The following is a 14,115-nucleotide window of genomic DNA, read 5'->3' on the forward strand; positions in this document are numbered from 1 at the left end:
AGCTGCATCCTTAGCCAGAGTGGGGTGTCGCCTGAAACAACAGTGTCCCTGAGGGCACAGGGAACTGTTTTATCCAGTATCTCAGACGAGAAGGTCTGTATTACATTTTGCAAGTCCTGCACCAGATCCCTCTACACAAAGATGTGAATATTTCACCTATTTTGCCCCTTCGCTTAGGCCACCAATTCTCCTACCCCCACCCTCCTCCCACCGCCACTTTTTCATAAAGTCGTCTAACTACAAAACAAAACCTTTAGAACAGCCACTTAAAGAATGTCCTAGAAAATAAATGAGAATATTTTGAACTGAAAGGTATTTGTTTCCCAAGGTTACACAGGCCACATTGTTCGACTCCCGACTGCAAAATCAGTTCCAGGCATTACGTGAAGTTTTTCTCAGGTGCATGTGATGTGTAAAATTCTTTTAATTTAGGAATTCCTCCTAAAAGATCAAAGTTAAAATAGTCAACTTCCAAATCCTACTCTGTTGAGAACCACCTCCCAATTACCATGTTTTCTGAGGCTCCAAGCCAAGATTAAGAAGAAAAAAGGGGCTAGTAAATGCCCTGGACTCGCTGGGTGATGTCTGCATTACTGATGATGAAGAAATGGAGGCCAAGTACTGGCCCGGGTTATTCGGCACAGGTTAGATCTCATGTAACCCTCCCAAGAGCACTTGAGGTGCAAGTTTTAACCCCATCATACAGATGTGACGGAGACTAAGGTCACAGAGGTAGAATGTGAACATGAGTCCTAGCCAACTGCTAAACGATGCCCTTTCTATTCATACTGACTGGCCTCTAGAGCCCAAGACAAAAATCTGCTGCCAACTAGCTGTGTGACCTCAGGAAAATACACAACCTCTCTGGGTGTCTTGTTTTTTTTTTTTTTTAAGCCTCTTAATAGGGAAGGAAGGTTTCCTCTTTCCACCCATCAGTCTCCCTTCCCTACAAGGACAGGATCAGCAAGCACAGAAGGAGAAAGTGCATGCATAGCCGGTCCTTCCCTCTGGCCTCACTTGGGGGCCAACATTCTGCTCTTGGTCTGTAGGGGGACTATCCATAGGACACACCGGAGGACAGCCTCAGGAAGGCCACTTGCCCACAGGGATAAGCCACATACTCCATATCAGCTTTATCTGCTATTGGTAATAAATTTTTGGTCTCCACCTTCCTTACTCCTGTCTGATTCAGAACTCCAGCAGGAAAACAATGAAATTTGGCCCTCCGGGAGTACCCCAACACCTGTAACAAAGGAACATTTCTAAGGCAGAAATTCTATTAGTCTAAAATACAAGCGATGACTCCCTTCTCTCAAGGAACTTGTAACAGCAAACACACACGCACGCACGCACACACACACGCACGCACGCACGCACACACCCAGGGACAACCGGAAAACATTTCCAGACAAACATAAACTGTTAACAAAGAACACCTACTTTCATAAAAATAAACGTTGTTCCCCAACTGAGGCAGGCACACCACATTATTGAAAGCACAGATATTATTTTGAAAACAAAAATATGCCTTAGAAATATCCAGGGCCATCCAGGGCTCAAGCAGAGGAAAGGCTGGTAGTGGCTGCCCGCCCCACCTGGTGGAGACATTCTCATCGGGCCCTCTAAACAAAAGGCTTCTGCCACCACACCCTGACCCTGTCAACACTTCCCAGCCACTCCCACCTCAGCTAGTTTCTCTCCCACTTTCTTTTCTGTCCCCACTTCCTTTTAACTTTCAAGAGAAAAGATTAAGTCTCCCTGTGTACACCACTAACAAATTGTATTTGCTTTTCTTTCTGCCTCGTAAATGGACCCATTCTGGCATTTGACAGATACTTGTCAAACTATTTACCAAATAGTTGTGTGAGGCACTGGAACAGAACAAGGAACCAAGCACAGGTTCTGCCCTTCGGGGCAGCAGTGGGACAGGAAGAGTGATGCTACTGGAAGATAAAAGTGACAGGTGGTACAGAGGGAGCACAGCTGAGAAAAGCCTTAGGAAGGCACGCTGGAGGAGGTGGGATCGAAGCACGAACCCGCCTCGTATTTGTAAGTTCTTTCAAAAGGATAAAGTCATTCCGACTTTGCTTCCCCATCAAACACGTTATCCGGAGCTCACAAGACCACGGGGAAAAGTAGCTAGAGCACCTAATGGAAGGCTTTAGAAAAACAGAGTATACAGCTCAAATCAGCTAATTTTAGACAAAGAGAAAATACTGCGGCATGCTGCTAACGGGTATTTTTAGTCTGTTTCAGTTAACTACTCTGACCTTCTCAGTAGAAAGAAACTCTATTACAAGGGGAAAAAATAGTTTTCCTTCTTTGTACCTCATTTCTTTCATCCTAAAATGAAAAATAAACATTGGCATTCTGTAATGAAGTCCATTCTATACCGAAACACACCATTTGCTTAGTACCTGGGGAAGAAAGTTGCCTACAGCTGTTATTTCTCACCGCCTATCTTGATAAAACAGTGAACAATGTAAAAACACACATGAGCAAGAGGCAATAAATTAACACAAAATGGTAAGTTTCCTTCCCTTCCCAATACCGCCCAAGAACAGGCTCCAGCAACATTTCCTAGCTAAAGGGCAACCCCCAGCCTACCCTACCTCTTAAAAACTCTGACTAGCGAAGCCTGAGACCACACCAAGTTCCAAAGTTTGGGATGGGAACTTCCAGAAAGCTCAGCTTTCACCATGCACAGTGGCACCTGCTTATTTTATGAAAAAATATGTATGTCTTGGAGATCTTGGCTGTATCACCCAATGCCCTGCCCCTCTTTTTTTCAGACCTGCTATTAATTCAGCCTGGAAAGGCCCACAAGAAACCAGATTCCCCTCATCCTTTGATTCCTGCCAGTCAAAACGTCTGCAAGAAAAGGGAACCCACGTTCATATGTCACTGCTATTACGCTAGTTGTGCTGTTCACAATTTTCCTATTAGTGTAACAGAGATTAATGAGTGCCGGGCACTATGTGAGGTGCTTTGGGAAGATTCAAAGACAGACCCTGCCCTTCAGGAGCTCAGTGTAAGGGAAAGGACAGGGATAACAGCACAGGCTGATTTCTCAGGAATGTTCTCCCTCCCATTCAGCAAAAACTATACCGTGCATGTTCCTGTGTGTCAGGCACCAGGGCAGATGCGGTTCCTGCCCCCAGTGGTTTTAACCCCATCCTTGTGTAGGAAGTGAGCTTTATTTATTTTTGTAGAACCACTTCTAAAATTGCAGACATAACACTCTACCTCTACATCCTTAAGCATGAATCTTTGAAGAATAAGAACATTCTCCTACATAATCAAAACACCCTTATCATACCTAAGAAAATCAATAATAATTTCTTAATATCATTCAATAACCATCCCATATTCTGAGTTCCCTATCTGTCTCAAAATTATCTTTCATAGTTTTTGATCCAATCAAGGTTCTCATACTGGTTTGCTATGTCTCTTTGGTCTTATTTTTAAACACTGAAATCAACATAACTTCACTCCATATTCACCAAAATATCAACATTTAATTAAAGAGAGGAAATAAGCACAATTTTTTTTGGGGGGGGGGGGGAGAATGTTGCATTCTAGAACTTAAGTTTTTCATTTCCAGGTAAGTGGAATACTGGGTGTATCAAAATTCTAAACTGCTAAATGCAAAGATGGTTAGCTGCTGATTCACCACAAGTTCCCAATTGCCTGGAGAGTCTCAGCATCAGGAATCCCAAAGGAAAGGTTATTGTGATACAAATCACAAGCGTCTCAGCCTGCCAAGGGTGTCCCAGCCTGCCCAGAGTGTCGATGACCAAACTAACCTATTTCATTCCCTGAAAAACAGATTACAGGCTGGACTCTCATTCCTGTGGGAACTAATAGTCAGCAGTAGGCCAGTTATTTCCCAGGTGACCACATCAACTTAGAAGAAAGCAAAGTTAGAAACTTCTTCGGACTTTTCAAGAAGACTATGAAAATACAGTCTCATGTGCCGCTTAATGACGGAATACATTCTGAGAAATGTGATAGTAGGCAATTTCGTCCCTGTGCAAACATCAGAGTGCACTTACACAAACCTAGATGGTATAGCTACTATACACCTAGGCTATCGGTTATAGCCTATTGCTCCTAGACTACAGGCCTGTACAGCATGTTACCGTATGACACACACACGTTAAACTAAGCACAAGAGAACGAGATGTAATCAAGAGACACAGCAAACATGACATGCAAGAGGCTGCTGCCAGCATAATAGGGTGCACTGCTTTACAGCAAGATTTTTTTTTTAATAAATAGAAAGAGCACACTCTAAAAAATAATGACAAATAGTATGGTAAATACATAAACCAATAACATAGTCATTTATGAATAGTATCAATTATTCTATACTGTACATAATTATATGTGCAGTATGTATATTTATATATATACACACTATACTTTTACACAACTGGCTGAGCAGTAGATTTGTTTATTCAGCATCATCACAGACACATGAGGGATACATTGCTCTATATTACTAGGAACAGAAGAAATTTTTTGGCTCCATTAATCTTATAGGACTGCCTTTGTATGTGCTATCCTTCCTTGACCAAAATATCACCAGACTTTAGGATTCCATTCAATCAGTATTCTAATGGCCCGTTATTATATGCATGAAACACGGTTACGTGTGTAGAGACTGGAGGATGAGAGTGTGAATAAACAGAAACCTCATTTAAATTAGAGTTGGGAGGGCCTGTAGGGGGAGCTCTCCCACCCTACCACTCACTGTCAATTACCTCAAACCGGAAGAGCCTTGCCTTCCATCTCCAATAGGAGCATGTTTTTCTACTCTACTACTCCAGCCGAAAAAAGATCTTTTCCTCACCTGGCAAACACTCAGCCAATGAAAGATTGTTACAACTCAGCCAATGAAAAGCCACTACTCTTTTTAACTCCCAGTTTCCTCCAATGGACTCTTTGTTTACAGCAGTACCTGTGAACTCCCCCTTTCCTCTATAAAAGAAAGTCCCTCTCCTTTGTTCTCTGGACTTGGCATGATTTGCCATGAGACTGCATGTGCTTAGCTGCAGTTCTGTGTTGTTCTCAAATAAACCCATTTTGCTGGAGAAATATCTGGTTGTTCATTTAAGGTCAACAAGAAATATTTGAGTGTCCATTTGTTTAAGGGCAAACTGGCTTTTGTCCTGCAAAACACTGAACTGATCCAAAAAAGAAAGCTCTTACTTTTATCTTTTATAAGCAACCTCCCATGACTTTTCAAATCATGCTATCTTGACCAAAAAAAAAGTGATCTTTTAATACAACGTTTTTCTTTCATTACTTTAGAAATCTCTTAATCTCACTTAAGCTTCAGTTTCTTGTCAGCAAAATGAACATAATAAAAATAGCTGCCCTCAGACGGTCCTTGTTCAGAGTAATGTCAGGGGGCCCAGGGAGGCCAACCCAAAATATCCCCAGTGGCATATTATTTTTAATTAGTTACTTAAGAAACTGCCAGTGTAAGAACACTTTGATATCTCTCTCTCTCTCTCTCTCTCTCTCTCTCTCTCTCTCTCTGTCTCTCTGTCTCTGTCTCTGTCTCTCTGAAAGCAGGAATAAACTTCCCATATGAAAAGTGCCCTCCCTGTACCTGGAAGCTAATAAGAGAGACATCCTGGTCACCACAGAGAGTTTAGGGCCATAGAGCATATATAAACAAAATTTGTGACTCTCTTAGTAATTTAATATGCACAAGCTTAGATCCCTCACTAATAAGCATCCAAACCTAAGTTTCTTTGTCCTGTCGATTCTTCATGAATTTATTGTTTGTGTAAAAGATATAAAAGCTGCCAGCTCTTGGGCACTCACTGAGCATTATTTTATGATCTCCCGTGCATAAGTATTACATTGCTTTTTCTCTTATTAATCTGTCTTGTGTCAATTTTACTATTAATCCAACCACAAGAACCCAGAGGGAGGGAGGGAGAGAGACATTCTCCCCCTTCCCACCAGTAACTAAGGTAACCCATATAAAGCACTTTACAATGTCTGGCTGGCTACCATCGTCATTACTACTACTACTATTTGTAATAATAGTAAATAAATTTGGTGTTTAATAATAACATTAAATTAAAATCTAACATTAAAAATTAATGCTTATTAATTGGGCAATCTGACTGAGGGTTCTCAGTCAATATCAGGACTGTCCAAACTATTTCTGACACAAGCCAAATCAGATTTAATTTTAGCATCTACCTTGTGCCAGACACACATATATCTATTTAATCATCACAACCTTGTGAGATAATTATTTCACATGTGAAAAAACTGAGATGTAGAGACTAATCTGCCCCAAATTTATGCACGCTAAAAATTTCCACTAGACTTCATTGCTTTCCTGATTTTAGATGATTTAGTTCACAAAATACCATAACCAACAGAGAACCACATACCTTTTAATTCTGAACCTCTGGTTTTTTAGGGAGGGGAGATAATTCTAACATTTTTCAATGAAGATCTATTAAAATGACTTAGTTAAACTGAGGTACAAATACTACATAGGGAAGTGAATTAGCAGTAGCTTCGCTAAAGTTTGAGTATAATTTTTGATACCAGTAATGAGAAATTGCAGGTGTGAGTGACACAGAATAAGCCTGCATCCCTGAATGAATTTCTGTATTTTCCAAAACACAAATTTAGTCACTAAACTAGCTATACTTAGTATTCTTTCTCCACTAAGCAGCATATACCACACCTTTACTATATTTCTTATCCTCTCTCCCCCTTTATCCATGTACATTTTTTAGAAAACTGACTCTTGATGATGTTTCTTCCTTTTGCCTGACTCACTAGATGACAACACAAGCTACCTTTGTTATATGCATTACCCATGTTCCTGCCTTAAAACCTAGTCCTCCAATATGGCCCCAGGGAATGAAAAGGGGTGGAAGAGAGGTGATAGGAGATTTGAAGAAAGAAGTACCAGTCTGGAAAATATTGGGGGAAGGGTGGTCAACATTAAGTTTATGCTCCAAACTGGGCACCTTTTCCAAGAAAGTGGCCCTTTGGGTTTCTATTTAAAACTTTGAGTTTTATAACACAAAACATAATGGCTAAAGCGTTAATATATAATAGATAAATTTTACTGAATGCTTGACAATATTCTAAACACTCTTCTTGTATGGCCAAAGACCACACACACACCCTCCCAAACCCCAAACCTTGTTGCGAGAGCCCTCATTCCCAGCCAGGCGAGATCCAGAACCCACCTGATCCCGGAAACACCATGCCAGAGACAGCTGGGATGGTCCGTTTCAGCAGAGGGTGAATTCTGGCCTCCGGCTGCAGCAGTAAAGGCCTATCACACATGAAAACCTGCAGCTACATTGCAGGTTAAATAATTTAATGTTCCCTCTCTCCCAACACACACACATCAACACACATTCATTTCCTCCTTTCCTTGCTTTACTTTTTTCTCTTAGTACTCACTATGTACTATATCTTATATTTTAGGCATTTAGCTTGTTTATGACTGCCTTCCCCACAAGAATCTGAACTCCCTGGAAACAGGGATTTTTCTGTTTCGGTGTCTAGTAAGTACCGAGAGCAAGGCCTGGGTACATAGGTGGTACTCAGAAACACTCCTGAATAAAAGAAACAAACAGATGTTTATGCATTTAGCACCTATGGAGAGAAGTCTGAGAGCCTGCTCTGCACGAAGTAAATCAGACCACTTAACCTAAGAAATGTTGTTACTAAGCACACGAGTAAACTGCATTAAACTTGTCACAGCCACAATTCGCTGAGTAGTGAGTGGCGACAATCTGAACCCAATGCCTGCTGCATGGGGGCTCCTTCCTTCTACAGAAGCTTCCAACTTCACGCCCCTGACCTAGACACATACCCTGAGAACACACCCTCACAAGTAAGGGGCTGCTGCAGAATGTTCTGTTAACGTTCTGTTATCCAGAACTATGGAATTTAACATTTAACGAATTCAAAGCGAAGCTCCTTGAGCTCTCCAAGAAAAAGACAAGTTGATGGGGTGAGAAAGGATAACTGCCTCCCCAAATCCTCCAAATTCAAAAGACCAGAGAGAACTGCTTCCACTGTCCCTGACAAGCCCTCCCTCCACAAACACGTCCTCTAAACCAGAAAGGTCAGTATAATGAAAAAAGGCAGGTCACAGGGACGAAGCTTGCTCAAGACAAAACCAACGGTTATCGTGAAAGAGACTGAAATGTCTCCATTTTTTTATTTCCAACATTTCTGTACTGAGTGTGTATTGTTTTCATCATTGGGAAAAAAAAATACATTTTAAAAAATGTCCCTGCTTTTATAAGAAAAAAAAAACAAATGATCGTATCACCACCTATTTAAAAAAAGAAAATTTTGATTCATGACCTACTTACTCTTTAAAGGTCAGGAAATTGGATTAATGGGCAAAGTATTAGCCTTTCTTATGAAAAGTGAAGTTGTATTTGTCCCTAACCAAACAATGGTTTCTAAATGTAACTGGTTAATGATAATGGAATTGTGAATAAGTGAAAAGAAGAATTATCACTTTAAGTGTTTTTCTAGTTTTCCTTTTCCGGATCAGGTTGGGGGTAGGGGACAAAGGATTTGTTTCCAGAAACATTGTTAATAATCCTTAGCATTTGATTTTTCAAAATTTGCTATTCTTTGACTTGGAGCAAACTTCCCAGACTCCCTCCCCTCTATGGAAAACTGAAAGGAAAATAAACTCTGATTTACTTTTATTATGAAATTCACAAACAAACCTCAAAACAAAAAAGGTAGTCCACAAAAACTGATTCCTCCCTCACCTGGAGCCAACATTTTTTCCGGCTTTGTTGAATGAAGCCAACATTTTTTCAGCGTGCTCAGGACACAACTCAGAATTCAGCACAAGAGCCAGAAAACCAGTTCTTCCGAGCTTTTCCAGTTTGCTTTTTGACTATTTCATTAGTAAGAGAATAACCACAGTTCAGGTTTAACCATCTAATCTTACCAGGAAATTATTTGGTATTTCAAACTGTTCCAAAAATATCACATCCTTGCCCCGACTTCACCTCTTTTCCACCTCCCCTGTAAAGAATTTATTTAACAGATGAAGACTGCCTCTGAGAATGATATCTCCGTAAAAACATTAACAGGACTACGATGTGTTTCGAAAATAAGGTCTCTGAGCTCATGGTCACTGTCACTAACCCGCCTGGCTTTCATGCTTCTCTTCTGTCAATTAATTCTCATTTATATACTGCTTTGTGTTATAGATTAAATGTTTGTGTTTCCTCAAAATTCATATGTGAAATTCCTAACCCTCAAGTATTAGGAGGTAGGGCCTTTGGGAGGTGATTAGGTCATGAGGCCTTAGTGCCCTCCTAAAAGAGATCCCAGAGACCTTCTGTCATGTGAGGATACAGCAAAAAAGCTATGGTGAACAAGGAGGTGGGCCCCCACCACACACCAAATCTGCCAGCCTCTTGATCTTGGACGGCCAAACCTCCAGAACTGTAAGAAATAAATTTCTGTGGTTTATTTATACGCTACTCAGTCTACGGTGGTGTGTTAGAGCAGCCCAAATGGACCAAGACACTCTGTAAACCCGTTTTGTTTACAAATTAAATACACATTTGTATTTTAGTCTTCTCCACTGACTAGCTCACCAGTCCCCTAAGGAACGAGATGTGTCTTTCTTCCGTTGCTTCAGGAAACAGTAGCCATCAGTTCACCTCCATCCTCATCTGGTGGCTCCTCACAGAGAGATCACAGTTCCTCTGGCACCACGAGGATTTCTTTTTTCCATGAAGATTTTTAGGCTATAGCAACCCTTATTCTTCTAGAGCTGCTCTGTCTTTTTAAAGAATATGTCTGCAGGTATCAAATTTCTGCCACATGTTGATGTGACTACTTTAAATTAGGTTTTCAGACATGACACTGTCACCCACCAAATACTACCTAAATAGTGCCACCCACGCTTCCTACCACAAATGAACGCAGTGCAATGTGACAATTTTTTTTTTAAGCAAATGCATCTCTCCCGACCTCCCTCTGGATTATAAATGCCCTGGGGTGCACACACTTTTATCCTTCCCCAGGGCCAAGCTCCATTTCTGGAACACAGGAGATGTTCCATGAGTGACTGCTGAACTAGAAGGAAGGTGGAGCAGGTAAGGACCTCGAAAAGCATCCTGGTTGTCCCTCACATACACTCAGGACAAGAGCAGAAGTGAGATCGTCAAAAAAGGTGTCGAGTCTGGTAAAGAATCCAAATACCCTGTCCTACTACTCTCTTTTCTTCTAAGAGGCTTGACTCTTATTTTAATTGTAGTTAAATATATCTAACACAGAACTTACCATCCTGACCATTTTTAAGTGTACAGTTCAGTGGCATTAAGTAGGTTCACATAATTGTGCAACCATTACCACCATCTATCTCCAGAACTTTCTCATCTTCCCTTACTGAAACTCTATATCCATTTAAAAAATGACCCTCTATTACCCCCACCACTCTACTCTCTATCCATGAATCTGACCACTCTAGGTAGCTCATGTATGTGGACTAATACAGTATTTGTCCTTTCGTGACTGACTGTCTTATTTCACTTAGCGTAATTTCTTTTAGGTTCATCCACTTCCAGCATGTCGGAATTTTACTCTTACTTTAGGCCAGGGGTTCCCAACCCACAAGCCACAGGCCAGTTCCGGGATGTGGCCTGTTAGGAACAGGGCCGCACAGCAGGAGGTGAGCGGTGAGGGACTGAAGCTTCATCTGCATTTGCAGCCACTTACTCCCCAGCGCTATAGCATCACAGCCTCAGCTCCACCTCAGATATCAGGCATTAGATTCTCATAGGACCATGGGTCCCTGGTGCCAAAAAGGTTGGGGACCGCTGCTTTAGACTACTACTTTGTTGACAGCCCAGAATGGTCCACAAATTAAGGGACCACTATCAGGAAATCCTAGATTTCCCACCAGGCAGGCCCATTTCTCTGGTCAGTCTTTGCCTGAGTGGGTCTTCAGCACTTTTATCACTGGGCTTACAGACTCAGGCTTGTGTAAACAACTTTCACCACACAAATACAGGAGCACTCGGCATTTCCCCATCACCAGGAGATACAAGTGTTTGGCATTCCTCGTCTTTAATTTCACCTACTTTGAGTGATCTGGAAAATACAAAAAGCCACGCAGAAACACCAAGTAATTTTGGAATCTTCTCTGAAGTGCAAATTCATTAATAAGATCTTTTTTAAACATCATTATTGAGACACGACTCACACACCATAAAATTCACTCATTTGGAGTTTACAATTCAATGACTTTCGTATATGCAGAGTTGTACAACCATCACCACCATCTAAGTTTACAATATTTTCATCAACCTAAAAGGAAACACTACAACCATTACTAGTCACACACCTCTTTCCCATAAATATGATCTTAATGTTTATATCTAGTTGATAGTCATGTACTCCTTCTACATTTCCCAAAGTACTTAGCAAGAACTTAAAAAGTCCAATAACTACTTGTCCACTATCTTCAAATGCATATATACATGTACCACAAATAACCCCAAAAATAATTCTTTCCAGTAAACAATTGTGTTCCGAAATTTTGTTACTAGGCACATCTCGAGATCTTTTTCTCCTTAAGTAACTTGAGTTTATAGTTAGGATTAAAAGATTTAATGATTGAAAAAAAAAAAAAAAAACGAAAACCATAAATGTATGATCCTAAAAGAGTAGTATCTTTTAGTTTTTGGTTTTTTTTTACGATTACAAGCTTTTAAAGAGGTAACAGTAGCTAAGATATGTACTTCTAGAGAGGACTCCTCTCTAGAATCTCCAGGTCTCTTCTGTCCCCAGCCTCACTGCCATCATGAAGACTGTATGTGCCCACCTGTTCTGCAGCACTTCCTGCCTCTCTCCCATCAAAAACGGGAAGGGGGTGTGTGTGTGTGTGTGTGTGTGTGTGTGTGTGTGTTTTAATTCTGATGTTGTATCCTCTTAGATGAAGCAATAAAAATGTAATCTCAAGCTTTTTTAAAAAAGAAATTATTTACTTATAATCACAGAGAGCTGAATACTACATTGAAAAACTTGTGAGCATTATGTAAGATGTGAAAGCCTCTACGGATCTATACCAGTGTTGCTTAGAGGAATGCATGTGCTTCATCCATAAACCATTTTGAATTAAAGATCTTCCTTTGCTCTCATTTCACTTTGGAGCTGATTTTTCCTGGGACAGGTACTAGTGTCATTAGTTCTTCTGTCAATAAATCTACCATAAGTAGTTTCTTATAATAGTACTCACAGACGTCAATATCAATAGCTAAGGAAACATGACTGAAATTGTTCACTTGGTGAATTCATTCCAGGTGGGATACAGAGTTTTAATTATAAAAGTTAGACTACTGGCAAGATTATTGTGCCAAGGTAGAAATGACTCATCCCAGTGCTATTAAATTGATTTTAGTGGGATCAGAGTGGGGAGAACAGCAGAACTGGCAATCTGACACTGGAGCAAAAATATCCTTTGCCAAAATGAACCTGCACTGGACACTCCCCCAGTTGGAGGGCTGCTCAAACACCAGCCAGGGAAGCAGATTAATCTGTTTCCTCTAGAAAATAGATATAATGTCTGTAAAACTGTGGTCCAGGGATGTGTTTTAAAAAGAAAAGTCTGAGTGCCTACAATGAAGAAAGCACTGTGCTACAGCAAACACCAAAATATACAGAAAGTTTAAAAGGGGACAGTGTCTTTGAAGAAATCACAGATCTGGTACTATAAAGCAAAATCAAAATATATCACCTATTCATAAAATGACATCATTCAAGAAACCATAAGATTGCAATGTTTATTCTGCCATTAGAACCTCAGCCTTAACTTCTAGCTAAGATAACGCTTCCTCATTGTTATTCAGTAAAAAAAAGGAAATGGCTAATATCTTGAAAAGCATGGATATCCGATATTTAATCAACTCATCTGTTCCTGCAAATTTTAAAACTATTGCCTTAGCACTTCCAATAATTCAAAATAATAATGTTTAAACAATTCATACATGTCACCAAGTCTACAATTAAATATTAAATGGCACCGTAAGAACAACTTAATATATTCATCTCAAGGTATAGTGGTCATTATCGTTTTCTACTGCCTCTCCATAGATCCTGGGCCTTAAATTAAGTAAGCTAGCAAAGTTCCTGACGTTTAGTCAGCACTTAAACCAAAGAAAAAAAAGAAGGGGCACCAGAGAGACTCAGCCTGTGAAGAGATTGCTTTTTCTATTATTAGACTTGAGTGTCTGAAATGCAGTAACATAGCCTTGGTAAGTTAGCTCCGCACATGGTTATAGGGCACTTTCAAACACCAACCTCAAATCTATTTATATCAAATTCAGCAAAGCACATATAGCAAATACCTCTCGAAAGCTGCTTGATAAGCACATAAGAAATCAGTGTTAGTGGCAGCAGAGGTAAAAGGCAAAAAACCAACCATGTAAACACTCTTACATGCCCAATCCTAAAGTTTACAGAACAGTGTGACTAAAAGTAAATACTCAGGGCCGGGACTTTCCAATGACTACAATATAGTTTAAGCAAAAGTGTGTAAGAATCAGTATGAAATACCAAAAACAACACATCACTTTAGTGCCAACTGCTTCTTTAAGGTACAGGAAAAGACAAGATCCGCAAAATTCCTTTCCTAGTAAACATCTCCTGGGGTGCAAAGGCAATTTTTTTATTTTAGCATGCCCAGGACAACTCATTAGTCAGGCATTAAATATTAGAATTTGGTCTTATCTGTCAGCTCATAACTGAACACATTATGAGTCATGTGATAGAGACATCCAGGCAGGGCTGCCTCGGCCTAGCTTTAGGCACTGCTTCCCGTTCTGCTGGGAGAGGATCAAATGCGCTTATCAACTTGGGGGAAAAATAAAAATAGCTAGGAGAAGGGCCAGATAACACAGTTAAGATGCACAGGCTCAAAGAACAGAAGACTCCAAGATGAAGTAAAGATATAGTTAAGGTCTATACCTGGGATCCCTCCATGCTCTCTCTCAAAAAAATAAATAAATAAATGCAGAAGTGTATTATCTATATAACAAGAAAGGACTGAATGGTCCCAATCTTCTCTGG

General features: G+C 40.3%; 1 protein-coding gene across 2 annotated transcripts in view; it reads right to left on the minus strand.

Moving 5' to 3' along the window:
- Positions 1 to 14,115, minus strand: part of RASSF3 (Ras association domain family member 3) — a 65,805-nt gene that overhangs the window by 22,452 nt on the left and 29,238 nt on the right. The window lies entirely within an intron of this gene.

The sequence above is a fragment of the Rousettus aegyptiacus genome, unplaced genomic scaffold (genome assembly GCF_014176215.1).
Source record: "Rousettus aegyptiacus isolate mRouAeg1 unplaced genomic scaffold, mRouAeg1.p scaffold_m13_p_2, whole genome shotgun sequence".
NCBI classification, from domain to species: domain Eukaryota; kingdom Metazoa; phylum Chordata; class Mammalia; order Chiroptera; family Pteropodidae; genus Rousettus; species Rousettus aegyptiacus.